Source organism: Hippichthys cyanospilos, chromosome 14 (genome assembly GCF_059441005.1).
Source record: "Hippichthys cyanospilos isolate Australia breed blue-spotted pipefish chromosome 14, RoL_Hcya_1.0, whole genome shotgun sequence".
NCBI lineage: Eukaryota > Metazoa > Chordata > Actinopteri > Syngnathiformes > Syngnathidae > Hippichthys > Hippichthys cyanospilos.
In genome coordinates, this window is record NC_142382.1 from 19,427,501 (window position 1) to 19,443,184 (window position 15,684).

The following is a 15,684-nucleotide window of genomic DNA, read 5'->3' on the forward strand; positions in this document are numbered from 1 at the left end:
TTGCAAGAGGCTTTGTCTCAATTACACTTAAGTAATTTTTGGTATTGTTCGTTTGACAGTTTGGAAATGTAAAAGAGGACTTACCGAACAAAAAGGTAACGATCCCCCTCTTCGCCGCGGTGGTACTTCCCTGGGTGAGAAGCCAGCAAAGTAATTTTGGTGAAACTTGTTTTAATGAGACATCAGCATGTATCTTCTCCGTTCACTGTGGGGATGCCTGTGAGCGCAAAGGTATTGCGGCTTATTCGGGTGCAGCTTTGCTTCTTGGCGCGCTTCCGCCCTTCACTGATGTGCGCTCTCACCAAGGCCGCATCTCTTTTATTGCGCCTAGCGCGTCACTCAGCCAACCCACATCCGACGTAAGATTACACAAACCAGAGCTGAGCTGTATTGGGGGACTCGACATGAGCCCAAACTGTCTTGCGCAAGCAACCTGTTGTTCAATTCGAACTCAACTCAGCTCAGCTCAAACCCTACTCTATCAGGCTGTCGTGTTTCTGTTGTGGGTTGCTGGAGAGGTTTCTGTTTTGGGGTTGCTTTTGTATTTAAAAGTTGTGCATTGTTTTAGTTCTTGTGTCTTGTTTCTATTTGGTTTTCCTCGCGTCTGTCCTCGTTGGCGTGATATGTTTCCACCTGTCTGTGTACCTGCCGTCCGTGTGTCATCCAATCAGCTTCCTCTCCCCGTTGTTACCCCCCAGCTGTTTTGTGTTTCCTATTTAAGTGTTGAGTCTATCTAAGTCCCAGTTTACGTTCAGTTTGTTGTCATTAGAAGTCCTCGCGAGTTTGGTTTCGAGTTTTGTCGATTTGTTACTTTTGGATCCTGTGTCGTTGCCGTTTTACCTATCCCCTGCATGGCAATAAATCCTCCTATTTTTTGAGCACATCACTTCCCGGCTTCCCTGCATGTTTGGGTTCATCTTTCCGCACCTCTCACAAACCATGCCTCGTGCTCTAGACACAGGAATATGGAATTCATTGCACGAAAAATAGTGAACTAGATCGTTTCCGAGACTGCGATCTCCGCACAAATTGATAAGACGATTCCACTTAACACAGTCTTTTCAAAAGGCGGGCTGGACAACCCCAGGGGAGCAAGAGGCAATGCTGGATGGGGGTCGCGGATGACCCTAGTTTTTTTTTTTCAGGCATTTTGATGCATTTGGTTATTTTTATTTTATTTTAGACTAACCTGTATGAACTGTAAAAAGCACAACATTTGTTGAAAAAGGATGTATATTGCCTTTTTTCTTTTGTTAATTATAAAAATGTAAGTTTTAGGTATACTCATAACATTTTCATGGATAATTGTTTTACTTATAGTAAGCACGACGAGTTTGGGGAGCGAAAGTTTTTCTTTTTCCGAGGGAAGCTTTGCAAAATGTAATTGAGAAGCCATGCCCTAATACGTTACTCAAAATGCTCACGTTTCTTTAAAGGAATCACTTTGTATTTTTTTTTCATTTAGTTGTAATGCCATATTGTATGAGCAATGCAACTGGCAGAACGTGGCCACATACATCCCTTGATCACACTTTGTGGCCCTTCGATGAACCCCCCTCCCGAAAAATAAACGAATACACATGTATAGACAAAGCCACAAAATTCCATAAAAGAAAAAAAATCTATATACTTTTGTAACAAGAGGGCATATTGTGTCAAAGAAAATTCCAAAAGGAAAAAACCTACACAAAGTAAATACATACAGAAATTCTAGAAGAAAAAAATGCATCAAATGCAAAAGTGCGGATGCCACATGTGGGTCGATGTATATTTCAGTTGTAATTTCATCAATCACCGGCAAGGATTATCAAACACAACGCATCCTGGTAATCAAGCTTTCAAATTTGTGCCCTCTGGTCGGCGCTACAGGGCTCAATATAGCCAGGAAAACACACTCAGGGACAACTTTTTCCCCAGAGCCTGTCACACTCCATTAACAAAACAGGAACACACCGAATTGGACTCAGTAAAACTTTGATTTTTACTCTTGAATACTTTATTATATTATATTATATTATATTATATTATATTATATTATATTATATTATATTATATTATATTATATTATATATCATATCATACTATACTATACTATACTATACTATACTATACTATACTATACTATACCATACTATACTATACTATACTATATTCAGGCTGCTGTGTGGCAGAGCAGGTCCGCCTCACTGTTCAGATTCCCGATTTCAAATCCAGCCGTCTCCAGCCTCCCTGTGTGGAGTTTGAATGTTCTCTCCGGGCACTCCAGCTTCCTCCCACACTCTAAAAACATGCATAGCAAGTGTATTGGATACTCTAAATCAAGGGCCACTAATGTAGTGCCCACAAGCACCAGGTAGCTCCCAAAGATCACAGGAGTAGCCCGCAAATAGTAGCCCTTCGTATTACTCAGTACCAAAGAAGTAGCTCTATGTTTCAAAAAGGTTGGTGACACCTGCTCTAAATTGTCCTTAGGCATGATTGGGTAAGTGAATGGTTATTCATTCCTCTGTACCCTGTAATTGGCTCGCAACAAGTTCCTCTGCCTCCTGCTCGTAGTTGGTTGAGATAAGCACCAGCAAGCCTGCGACCCTAGTCAGGATAAGCAGCTCTACAAAATAGATGGATGTATTGTGATATATTATAAGTTTTATTTGCACCAGTGCCGTATATAAAAGAAGTCTTGTCAATTCAAGATGTTGCTCACAGCTACTGATGCTGATTGGCTGAAAAGGAGTCAGATGATTTTCATGGGCCCACCATGAAGGCCATTGCTAGCTGTCAGTGGTGCTTAATCCAATAGTTTTTCAAGTGTCTTTTATCAGAGAAAGTGCAACTACATTATGATGGTTGGTGACCAAATAACAAGTCTTAACCTTGTCATATATATTAGTATAATTTTGACAATGGCTGATGCAACGATGGAGGTCCAAAAGTAAAAGCTATATCTGAACCAAATATTAACTGAGTGAGCAATTTGTTAGTGCACTGGAAGACAGAAAACACATACCCATGTTTACCCACGTTTATAAAAACTGACAGTTGCATTTCTCTCCACCTTAGCTTCATCCCCAAGGTCGACGATGAAATTGTCAAGCGTTGACTGGTCCACCTATTTGTTAGGTGGTAGTGAATAAATTTAGCATGGCTGAGATAAGCTCCCAAATGGCAACAGTCTTAAAATGATGTTTGAAATATAGACAGTACAATCATGTTTTCTATTTCAGTCATTTTTTTTCCTTAGAATAAAGCAGAATTTTCAAAGAGAATATCAAAGCTTGACTAACTACTGACACTACTGGCACAGGACTGGACTTCAAAGAAGCACTAACTGTGAAGTTTAGTTCAGTGCAATGAGTAGAACAAGTATTTCAAATATTACAATATTCCAGTGAAGCACTTTCGAACAATGAATGATGAGTTTAAGTAAGCACTAAAGCAGTCTTGGTTTATGCAAGACCCCAGGGGTACCATGTTCCTACTGAATGCAGTCCAGAGAAACAAAACAGCTTTGATTTAACCTAACCCAGTTCAAGATGTGCCAACACCACCCACAAGATGACTTTCAACTTGCCTCACATTCAACCCAATGAAATTTTTGCAACAAGTATCACAAGCCAGGAAGTAACAATTATATAGTGTTGCTCTACAACTTAACCATCGCTACATTTAGCAGGAACTGTCAAAGTAAAATTTTGAGAAGTAAAAAATACAAACATAAAACGGTGTATTTGTCCATGCATTGATGAAGTACACACTTTTCTAGTTAAGTAAAGTGAAATACTGAGGGCTTCTGACCGTCATCAGGTCACTCTACAAATTAAATCGGAAATTGGACATTTCAGATATACATTTGATATAGCATCATTTTTTTATACTTTAAAAAGATTGAATAACTAGTGACTTTGTACTGTATTTTTTGTCACAAACCCCAAAATGCTTTGACCAAATTGTGTGCACTTTTTACATAGTTTTTGGAAATTATGGCTGTCGTGTCCTCTGGGGGTTGGTGGTGGTGGTGGTGGTGGTGGGGGGGATTCATATTCTGATATGTGCAAAGATCAAATTCCAGTGCCAGCAATGGGATGAAAGTGGTTAGTGGCCAAGTCATGGATAACTTGCACATGCACATCTGTGAAAGAAACATTACTAAATGCTACATACAGATTTTGTGCTTAATGGTGCCATTCAAGTTCCAGCTTATTGTGTCTCAGTAATACAATGCCATGACACATTTTGCTGGTTTGAACTGCATGGCTGTGTGGTAAAAGAATGTGGGTATTAGGCTGGCCTGTAACCAGTCCAGACTTGTCTCCTATCGAAAATATGTGGTGCATAATGAAGAACAAAAATAAACAAAAAATAAAGCAACCTCACTGGCTTGTACTTAGGATTCAACCAAACATGTACAGTATACATTCAGTAGATTGGACATTATTATTATACGATCAAAATTAACGTCCTAGCCTACTGTGTTTTTCAATATTTGAAAGCTACAATTCCTTTGGTCTCTGTTGCAAAGTTCCACACTGCATTTATCACACTCAGCACACCTCCATGCCTGTGTGTACAAACGTGTGTGTGTGTGTGACATGTGAAGAAGGAGAAAGAAGCTGTCACTTTTATTATACAGTTACAAGGCAAACAAAACAAAATAACACAAGTAAATCAAATTTAGGTGCCTAAAAGACCTTCAACATTTATCTCGCCATACCGTTCATTGGACCTCTTTTTTTTTCTCACTCACATGGAAGCATTTATTCCTCTGACACTGAATCTGATCCATGTGCTAAAACATTATGCTGCGTGATATGCTGTGTAATCTGTTGCTTAAGAACAGCCTCCATTCCACAGAACAGTAGTAAAAAGGTGTGACAGACATTCCTCAAAACTCCAGCTGGACGGGGAAAAACATTTTCATGTTTCCCTTTTCCGACCAGAAATAGGAGCATTACATGCATTAATTTCATTCTGGAGTTGACAATACAAAGCATATGTTGTAGCCTTAGTTTCCCAACAGTTTTCCTCTTGCCGAACTATTATAACATTTACCTATGTTACCTGGCCTTAAGAAACACTTGTGGTCTTGATCCGTTAACAGATTTTCTGGTAAAGCATGATTGAAGTGGAATTAAGGCCAAAAAAGCAACAAGTGTGTGTTTCTATGTATGTGCATGTGTTTTCCTAGACAACTAATGTATACTTGTATGAACCATTTTGAGTTTTCTCCCGATATACTGAGGACATTTTGGAGTGAGGTCATTCAGGCCGGTCCTCACTTGTCACTGGGTTTGGACACCCCTGTGTTAGGGCCTAGCACATGCATTATGTCTGTGTATGTCCTCACAAGTATAGCTATACAAATGTGTGTGTGTGTGTGTGTGTGAGTGTGTTCCTGTTCAGCTGTGAGAACCGTTTAGAATTTTCTACTGACATAGTGAAGACACTGTGAAGTCAAACAAAATTTTAAAGTTTCTCACACACATACGTAGTTTTAAAATCAAAGGCCCATAATAACTGTTCAAAAGAGAGATTGGGAACAAAAGATGTTTTTTGTTATTTTGTTTTGTGTCATTTTATTCATGACTATTAATTTTGAGAAATCATAGCCCTCACAATAATTTTTTAAATGATAAATAAATCAATCATATTTTGAGAATGCTACACCTTGTAGCAGCCTCACAATTGGCAAACTGCTCTGCTGGAAGAAACACTGCAAACAACGATGGACATTGGTTAAGTCTGCTTGCTTCTTTTTTTAACATAATACCGTAACAACCTCAGTTAAAATAAGGTGCTGTTAGCTGCAACTCAGGTGCTAGCCACAAACAGCCAATTGACCTCTGCCCTCTAGCTCATCCAACTAACCTAACTATTGCAAGTATGAATATGGTCGTTACAAAAATGTGCATCTGTACATCAAAACTTTCGTCAAAGCTTATTTGGCTGAAAGATGCAATCTTCCTCGAATGTCGTCCAAAAACAAAACATTCTAATCCTTAAGATACCTTTTCCAGGATGCATCCATACATTTAGCGTTCACTCTTTTCACTCTGTTAATCCGCGAATTACAGTACTCCAGCTCGCTCACCATGAGGACAAGCAGTAAAGAAAAAAGATGGTAGGGTTAATAAGACAACCTTCAGCACTTTTGCATCAAATATTAAGACATGTTACATAATCAGGTGAATGGTGGCATGGATCACTGCATTTGTCCATCCATCAAACAAGTTTAATCATTGACAGCAGCTCAATTTTGCACAATTAGACAAATTGTCTGTAATTGAGTATTCATCTCCCAACCAAGAGGCTGTGGGTTTAATCCAGGATCATTATAATATAAAGGGGCGCCATGGCTCGGTGGTAGAGTGATCGTCTCCTAGCCATGAGGCTGTAGGTTTGATCCCCCAGCCATCATGACCATGTCGAAGTGTCCTTGAGCAAGACACTGATCCCCTAATTGCTCCTGATGCTGCGTCATCAATAAGTAAATGACTAGTTAGTATAAAGCGCTTTAAGTACCCAAGGTAGAAAAGCGCTTTAAAAGTGAAAGTCCATTTACCATTATAACCACGTTGAAATGTCCTGGAGCAAAATATTGAACTCCCAGTTGCTCCTGTTGCTATGCCATCAGTATGTCAATGTAAAGAATGATGTTATCGGTGCATTACAATTTTAACTTTTTGGCTGCTGAAAAATTAAAGTGTTTTTATTGTTTTTTTTCGTTTTTTTTTTTTTCAATATTTTAAAGTCCAAAATTTGTTTAAAACAATAATTTTAATAAAGTAATACAAGGTTGGAAACATTGTCACTTGCGTATTTCACAGTCCCAGCTGTGCCTCTTTGTCCTGACTCCGCTCCACTTTAGTGTCTGTTTCTACTGAAGGCGCAGGAGTCTTTCTCCAAGAGAAGAACATTGTTATGGGTTGTTGTTGGCGCTCTTTCTTTTTCTGAGCAAGAAGATTTTTATAAATGGATATGCCCGGACATAGAGTGAAGTGAAGCCTCTTATATCATAACAATACACTTCAAATTTCAATTTATTAGAAAAGAAATAGATGTCAGATTTCCGAAGCTGCGCCTTTCTCCGTTACTGTCCGTGTGTCGTCATATGGAGGACCAAAAGTGCCAAAATTCAATAAATAAATGTAACATCCAATTGTTAAATATAAATGCCATTAAATAATTAAATGTGTCATTAATTAATTTAAAGTGTCATTAATTAAATACATGTTTCATTAATTAAAAACGTTTCATTGAATTAATTAAACATTTATTTAATTATTGACACTTATTTAATTAATGACACATTTAATTATTTAATGACACATTTATTTAATTATTGATACTTTTATTTAATCAATGACATATTTATTTAATTATTGACACTTTTATTTAATCAATGACACATTTAATTAATTGACACATTTATTTAATTATTGAAACTTTTATTTAATGACACGCTGTTGCGACGTTTCATGCTTTGCTTATTTGTCAAGCTCGCTCGTCAAAGTTTGATGGGCGGGCCCTAACACCTTGATTGTTTACCCTGCTCTTCAAGCCAAAACAATTCCTTCACTTTGTGTTGAAGAAAATCGTTTTCTACAGGCACTGCCTCCACATTTTCAGCAAGGTCTAAAATCCCTCCGTCTAACTGTCGTGAAAGCTCACGAAGGTCCTCGGTCATCGCATCCGCCATATTTCCAACCTCTTCAGGCCATAATAATGGATTGGACATGATTTGAGTTAACAGGCTTTGGGCCCGCCCACTAACTTGACAAGCGAGGTTGACAGATAAACTAATTGCCAAAAACTGTCCGTGTTTCATCCTTTGCTTATCTGTCAAGCTCTCCTGCCAAAGTTTGATAGGCGGGTCCTAACACCTGATTGGGTACCCTTGCAAGACAAAGCAGGGTAACCAATCAGGTGTTAGAGGACCTGCCCATTAAATTTGACTTGCGAGCTTATCAGATAAGCAAAGGATAAAACGAAGCAAAAGCGTGTCATTAAATAAAAGTGTCAATCATTAAATAAATGTGTCATTAATTAAATAAAAGTGTCAATAATTAAATAAATGTGTCATTAATTAAATAAAAGTCAATAATTAAATGTTTAATTCAATGAAACGTTTTTTAATCATTGAACATTTATTTAATTAATGGCACTTTTAATTATATAATGACATTTATATTTAATGATTGAATGGTACATTTATTTATTGAATTTTGACACTTTTGGTCCTCCATATCTATATAGTCACTATATTGATACTATATTATAGTGTGTGCGTTTGCTCTCTGCACGCCTACAAGTCACGTGTCGGCTCCCGGAGACAAAGCTGTCAATCAATGTGCTTACGAGTAGCACGTTCGCACACGGAAGTTAGAGGAGGACACAGAAGAGACGAAAGCAAGCTTTTGGATCCTCTTGCCTTTTGAAATACAGTGATCCATCCTACTTCGCGGTCTCAGATCTCGCGGTCTCAGTACTTCGCGGGTTTTTCCAGGAAAAATTAAAAAATATTTCAAAATATAAAAAAAAAAATAAAAATGCGCAAAAATGGAAAAACATTGAAAAAAGCAAAAAACGTACATCATAAAGTACTGTATTCATAAAAGTAATATTAGTGAATAACGATGTTAAGAATTCTTCAAGCGATAGAGTTCGTGACGTTTTTATCTTATTTTAAAATGCATGCTTTTGATCTGTCGGGTCGCGTTGCATTTCCGTTTCCTTATTTACGTTCTCTGTGCGTCATTCGGCTCGTTACGGTGACATAGTGAATGCTAACGTAAGCTCATATTTATAGTTTATTTAGTTCATTTATGTTGATAACGCACGCTACTGCCTACGTTTGGTAAGCGATGAGTGTTTATTCTCTTTATGTGTTCGTTTGTGTAGAGGTTGCACTTTATAGTAAATACTGTAGTTGTTGTTTGTTGTTGCTAACCCGCTAATGTCGGCTAAAAAATACAGTAAATTCATAGATTAAAGTTCGGCAAGTGTTTATATGTTAGTTGACTGACTTTAACATTGTTGTTGATTTATTATTCAACAGATACTGCATGATACACCATACATGAGCCAAAATAAATGTGAAGTTCAACGTGATGACTTGCGTACTCTTTCACCGGAGTCTTGGTGCAGATAACCAGTCCTAAGCACAAATTCTCAACAAACTTAAGTAATATTAGTTATTTAATGAATACACAATAATGTTAATAAGGATAATGTAATGTTAAATAATAGGAGAAAGGAAATAAAATATGCAAAAAATCAAAAAAAAAAAAAGGATTGTGTATGGTTACTGCGGCTATATTGGGGCGTACATAGAAATCTAGGAACTGATACCCTACTTCGCGGGTTTCAGACTTCGCGGGGGGTTGACATCCCCATTAACCGGGAAGTGGGGGGGGATCACTGAAAATTAACAAGTGATAAACCAATACAGTACAGCGTCAATATTTTATTTCGAGACAACAGTCCCTGAGCCATTCAGGATTCAGAGCATAATGCGCTGTAATATATATATATATATATATATATATATATATATATTATATATATATATATATATATATATATATATATATATATATATATATATATACAGTGGGCCCCCGTGTTAGGAACTTAATCCGTTCAGCTGCTAAGCTCGTAACTCGAATTGCTCGTATGACGGGCAATCCAAACCTATGTTAATTAGTGAATGCGTGCAAAAACCTTACGTAAAAACATCACGACTTTATACACATATTAAAAATTAGTAACATAATCTACTGTACAGTTAAATTAAATAACAAATATACAAAGGAAAAATGACATTTACCTTTGGGGCAACGTGACTTGAGCTGGGTGGAGGCGGAGGGGAGCAGAGACGAACCCGCAGAATTTATTTATTTTCTTAAACAAGAACATATCACCGGCGATTTCCTTCTCTTTAATCCATAATAGAAGAAGCCTCTCCATTTTGTTGTTGACCGAGGTCCGTCCCCTGGGAAGGAAAGTCTTGCCCTTAGAAGATTGCTGAGCGGTTACGGCCATACTCACGAGCAAGTTTAACTATGAGTGCACCTCCTTCGTATTTTTTTTTTTATTATCTCCTGCTTCATTTCTATTGTCATCATCCTCTTACTTCTTCCTTACCGCCACTAGCAATTTTAGAAGCCATGTCTAACAGATAAAGTTTGCAAAGCCTTCACAACACACCGACCAGCTGTGCCACCAAGCTAGATAAAGGCGTTCGGCCAATAGCATATCGGCATTTCTGTGATTGACGCGATGCCAGCCAATAGCATATCCGCATCTCCGTGACTGAGACCGGGACTCTGACCTTAATCGATCAATAGCATATCGGCATCTCCGTGACTGACACCGTGACTGAGACAGTGACTGTGACATTGAAAGAGCAATGGCATATCGGCGTTACCGTGACATGCGAGAACAGTTGATTTTGTTGATGCAGCAAAGCGAAAAAAAATTTTACGGACACATTGACTGGCATGTTGGGGCATCTTGGATTGTTCGTAAGACGAAAGGTTTGTGCGTTAAGAGGGGGACAAAAATCGCCGCGGTCCACGTTCGTAAGATGAAAAGTTTGTAAAAGAGGGAGTTTGTAAACCGGGGGCCCACTGTATATATATATATATATATATATATATATATATATATATATATATATATATATATATATATAAACACACTGTAAAAACTCTGTGAAGCAGTGAAAGATGAACCGCGATACAGCGAGGGATTACTGTATATATATAGGATTGTTGAAGATGTTGATTCCTGCTGAGCATCACTGTGTCACACCTCCTCCAGTGCCCATTGGTCAGCTGCAGGGTCATCAGCCAAAAACCACCATTCACCAAGTTTCACTCCTTTAATTCTAGAAAGTCTCCTAGTGGCGGAGCAGTGACAGGGATGTCTCCCTGTCACTCCCTGCAGCTGATGGATGTTGTCCTCCGTGGTTGTTGTCTGGGGGTTTAAGTTTGTTCATTCCTCCTGAAACAGAGCTACAAGCTCCCTTTTCTCAGCCTCCTCTGCCAGGTCCTTAGTTTCCTTTTTGATTCTACTTTCGGTGCATCCCATATTCCTCAGAAGGCGTGTGGTTGATGACCCCATGAAGCCATGGCATCCAACCTCCATTGGGCAAACAGGAGCCCTCCAGCCTACTGGCACTCAGCAGCAGTATTTGGCCTTCTTGCACTCGAAGGCAGCTTTGATCCCTTCCTACATGGGTATTGTGAGCTCAATGAGGATTGCTGCTCTTGCCTTGGCTGACCACATGTCTGGCCGCAGAGATGTGGGGGTAATCTCCGTGAGGAACTGAAAGCATCCTGTCAAGGTCGATCCTCATGCTCCATCCCTGTTCAGGGGAGAACGGCTTTGGTGTCAAAGTCAAGTTTATTGTCAATTTCTTCACATGTGCTTAACATACAAAGGAATCTAAATTGCGTTTCTCACTATCCTCTGCGTTTTACATGTACAATAACAAAGTACAGGTGCGCAAGATGAGACAATTCTAAAAACTATATTTTTATCTATAGTAATATAATGTGCAGTATGTTAGATCTACTTTGCCTAGTGTTGCTAAACTAATAACTAAAACTAAATACGAAAAACCAGGTATGGTAAGAGTACCCCAAGACAAGACATAAGTAGCAGCATATGACAAGACAATCCAACAGTACGAGACAAAGCAAGAAAACTCTGACTATGGTTGTCTTCCACATCTCTGACCAGCTGATTTTCCTGCTTGTAACTCCCTCCCAGGTTGTCCAGCTTCCTTGCCGACTGCGACATGGCTTTGATTTTATTGCGGTCCTCCTCCATCCTCATCACTCCCGCCACCACCATCTCCTCCCTTTCCTTGTGGTTGACGTTAGACCAGAAACGTGGTGAATCTCCCCATCCCAGGCCTGCTCTTCCTGTCTGGACTCTGCCCATTATCTCCTGATGTTGAAGCCCACTGATGGCTTGGTCAACCTCAGCCTGGGCATTCCACCTGCGGCCAGTCAGAACCTTGCCATTAGCATTCCTTACAGCCTTGTCTGTAGACTCCCTAAGCTCATGAAACCAGTCTGGCCTTTCCTTGCATGTAGCCTAGTTGTAGTGGTTTCACTGGTGGCTTTAGCGTGTTTTCACCAAAAAGGCTTCAGCTTCAGCACCGTGGCAACCCCAACCTCTTTCAGATGAATGAGTTGGCTTTCCCATCCATCTTACTCATGGTTGATTAAGGGAGCTCACTCATTTTTAGGGTCTGCATTACCTTCTGGTAGAGTGTCAACTGGTAGCACCAGACCTTGTACTTTCTAGGGAGTTGGCTATGATTGAGCCTAGCCAGGCCATTGTTGAGCTGTTTTATGATGTCAGACAGCTCTGCAGTGTACTGCCTCCCCAGGCTTGTGATGGATTGCTCTGCAAGGAGCATCTTCTCTTCACCAACGACAAAGGTGGCACTGTCTTCTCTGACTCCTCTCCTGAGTGACAGGGTGACTTGGACGGCTTGATCTTCATTCTTGCCCATGACATCAACTCATCCATCCTCTTCAGCAGTCTTGATGTACATGCTGCTGTCTGAAGGATGGTGGTAACGTCGTCCATATCGCTCCTTAGAGGGGAGAGCTGCTGACCAGTTGGTAGTTTGCTCCCTCCTACCAATTGCCTTGCACCGATGAGAATGCTGCTCAAATGCTGCTACAAACAGTATAATAGGAGAAATAGCGCATCCCATCGCAATTGCTACTTCAAGCTGCTGCCACCCAGTAATGAAGTCCTGCACTGAGAAGCACATCTGCAGGTTGTAAATATACAGTGCTACCATGTTCTTGACGCAGATGGGCAGGTGGAAGAAGTCCATAGCGTAGTTGGTATATAGTGCTTTTCTACCTTGGGTACTCAAAGCGCTTTACCATGTTCTTGACGCAGATCGGCATGTGGAAGAAGTCCATAGCGTAGTTGGTATATAGCGCTTTTCTACCTTGGGTACTCAAAGCGCTTTACACAGGGTTCATTGTCTTGCTCAAAGACACTTCAACGTGGTCTTGATGGTTGGGGGATGGAATCCAGAGCCTCTCAGCTGGGAGATGACCATTCTACCACCGAGGCATTACGCCCCTACAGATTTTCATAAAAGTTCAGTGTGAGTGCCGCCTGTGACTGAACGTTGATGGCCGTCCTGGCGATTTAGGCATGCATAAGCAGCCCTTTCCTTGAAATTTATGGTGCCAAGTCCTAATTTGTTTTGTAGTTAGTGCCTTCTTTGCAAAATTTGTGAAGGCACCCTACACTGTATTCGATGTTTGAGTACAAACATACTCTAACACACAAAGTGCTTTTTCTTTTGAAGTGAATGGCATTTCTTATCCTGAAAAGATAGAACTGCCAAACGATACACACAAAAAACATGACGTTATTCCAAGGATTCCAACAATTTGAGGTAATTTCAATGAAAATTGTCAAAATGATTGGCCTACGAAATGGCGTCAAACATTTTGGAACACCCTGTGTGTGTGTTTTTAGATATATATATATATATATATATATATATATATATATATATATATATATATATATATATATAGAGAGAGAGAGAGAGAGAGAGAGAGAGAGAGAGAGAGAGAGAGAGAGAGAGAGTCTGTCATTTTAATATTAAGTTAAAATTGCTCTGCATAGTTTTACCAGCGCCAATTTGCCAGTGGCCAAGGGCCAGCAAGGCCTTCTCTGCTTGCCTAAAATATGCTTATATTATCATAACTACAATAAACTATAATAACATTTTAAATAAATGTGTATATTTTATCAGTGGCGAGCTGTGACTTTCACACATACGCCTTCTGTGATGTCAGGCTCTCGAATAAACAACAAGCGCACACTTACGCATGACTGCTACCCAGGCTGTTTTCTGGAGCTTTTAAACGTCAATAAACCCGAATCGGCCATTAAAACTTGTCATTGTACGTGGTGCTGTCAAAACTTGAAAAAATTAATAATTTAAAATTAATATCCATGAAATTTATTGGTCAAAATTACAAATCGCATTACAAATTTACTCTTGATTGAATATGAACGAAATAAAATAACACAAACGTATTAAAAATGAAACAATAAATTAAGAAAAGGTTTGCACCCACCAAAACAAACGTCAGTCACAATCGATCAGTCTTTTCAATACTGATCAAAGATTTTTCTTGACCTCTTCATGCTCAAGCTTTCTCTTCGCACTGAGATGTAGAGTGTATCCACTCGGGTGTACCCAAAACTTTTTTAAAAGCACCGTAGGGCTTTGAGGAGCTCTCTTTACCTTTGAACTGAGAAGTACAATACTGCATATCCACTTGGGTGTCCCAAAAAGTTTTTAAAAGCACTGAGGAGCTGTTTTTACCTTCGAACTGAGATGTACAACACTGTATATCCACTCGGGTGTCCCAAGAAGTTTTTAAAAGCACCGTAGCGCGTGTGTCCAGCCGTCCATACGGTGTCTCGTTGCTGCCTTGGTTAAACAGTTGAAGTTTGCAAATTCAGTGTAGCTCCAACACCAAATCAATCCTTTGCAAACAAAAGGCATTCCCAGCAGAACTATTTGCCAGGGTTAGCTCACGCCCCTTGTAGCCCAGTCAGAAATATGGCCACGTCGGGACAGGTTAGCTAATAGCTACCCTATACCTCTAGCCAAAGCCAACACCACATAGCTTGCTTGTTGAGCATTGCATTTGGTTACGCTCCTTGCAGCGCTATAGTTTTATGTTAGAGTGTTTAGCCAATCAGAATTCAGCTAAATTGTGTCACCATGCAGTGGAAAATCTGACTTCTGCGCAAGCTCAGATGGATGTCAGTGGCCCTAATGCTTAATACACAGCTGGAATAGTCAATCGAGCCATACTTTCGCTATCTAGAGGCCTCACATTGAACGTGACGTGACTGGATGCTTACTGCACAAAGGCGGTGCTATATTGAACCACCATGTTTAACGTTGGAAGTAGTTCAATAAAGTTAATGATGATCGTGGTGGGGAAGGTTGCATGCACAATATAGACACAATAAAATAAATAAAAACTGAGAAAATTGCATTATTCTTTGGTAAACATTTGCTGTGTTTCACAGAAGAATATTTTTGGTTGGATTTGTTTTTTTTTACGACCATCAAAAAAGAACCCCCCCAATACACATGCACACCTACACGCACAAACACACACACCACCCCAATCCAGAGAAAACTACCCCAGAGGCACACAAGGGTCTTAAAACTGTCAAAATGATTCCACATTGATGAACTTAAAGAGAGACCATAATTATCCTGCCACAGTACTTTTATTTTGTGCCTTCCACCTTAATGAGATGTGTGGAGAAAAGAACAAACTAAGTTGGCCATGGGGTGCGAAACCATATCATACGTTTACGAGTATTTGCAAAACAACTTGCCTTTATAATATAATGCAACACTGAGCATGGACCTGCTGAGCATGTGAGCTTTAGAGGAATTTTTAATTGTTGCAGGTGGTTTGGCGCAGAAAACAGCAGTGATGCTTAGTGATCTGCAAATAAAACTCTATAGCATGCATGTGCGAATGGGTACACAAACAAGAGTGCTGGGTTACAAGACAGCTGTATCTGGGATTTCTGTGCCAAGTTCAAGGCCCAAGTTAACAGCATGACCTTCTGTTATGGTTTTGGAGCATATAG

At 39.6% G+C, this 15,684-nt stretch overlaps 2 protein-coding genes across 5 annotated transcripts in view; one reads left to right on the plus strand and one right to left on the minus strand.

Annotated features, from left to right (window-relative positions):
• osr1 (odd-skipped related transcription factor 1) overlaps positions 1 to 10,254 on the minus strand; it is an 18,480-nt gene extending 8,226 nt beyond the window's left edge. Inside the window, exon 1 of one of the 2 annotated variants that reach the window (XM_088433252.1) lies at positions 9,827 to 10,254. The gene's annotated coding sequence lies outside the window, so the exon portion shown is untranslated. Of the gene's footprint in view, positions 1 to 84; positions 560 to 9,826 lie in introns of those variants that run through there. The other variant, XM_088433251.1, reaches the window with a different exon arrangement.
• The window catches only part of LOC148413245 (uncharacterized), a 46,371-nt gene that overhangs the window by 29,093 nt on the left and 1,594 nt on the right, over positions 1 to 15,684 (plus strand). The gene's annotated exons all lie outside the window — the stretch shown is intronic.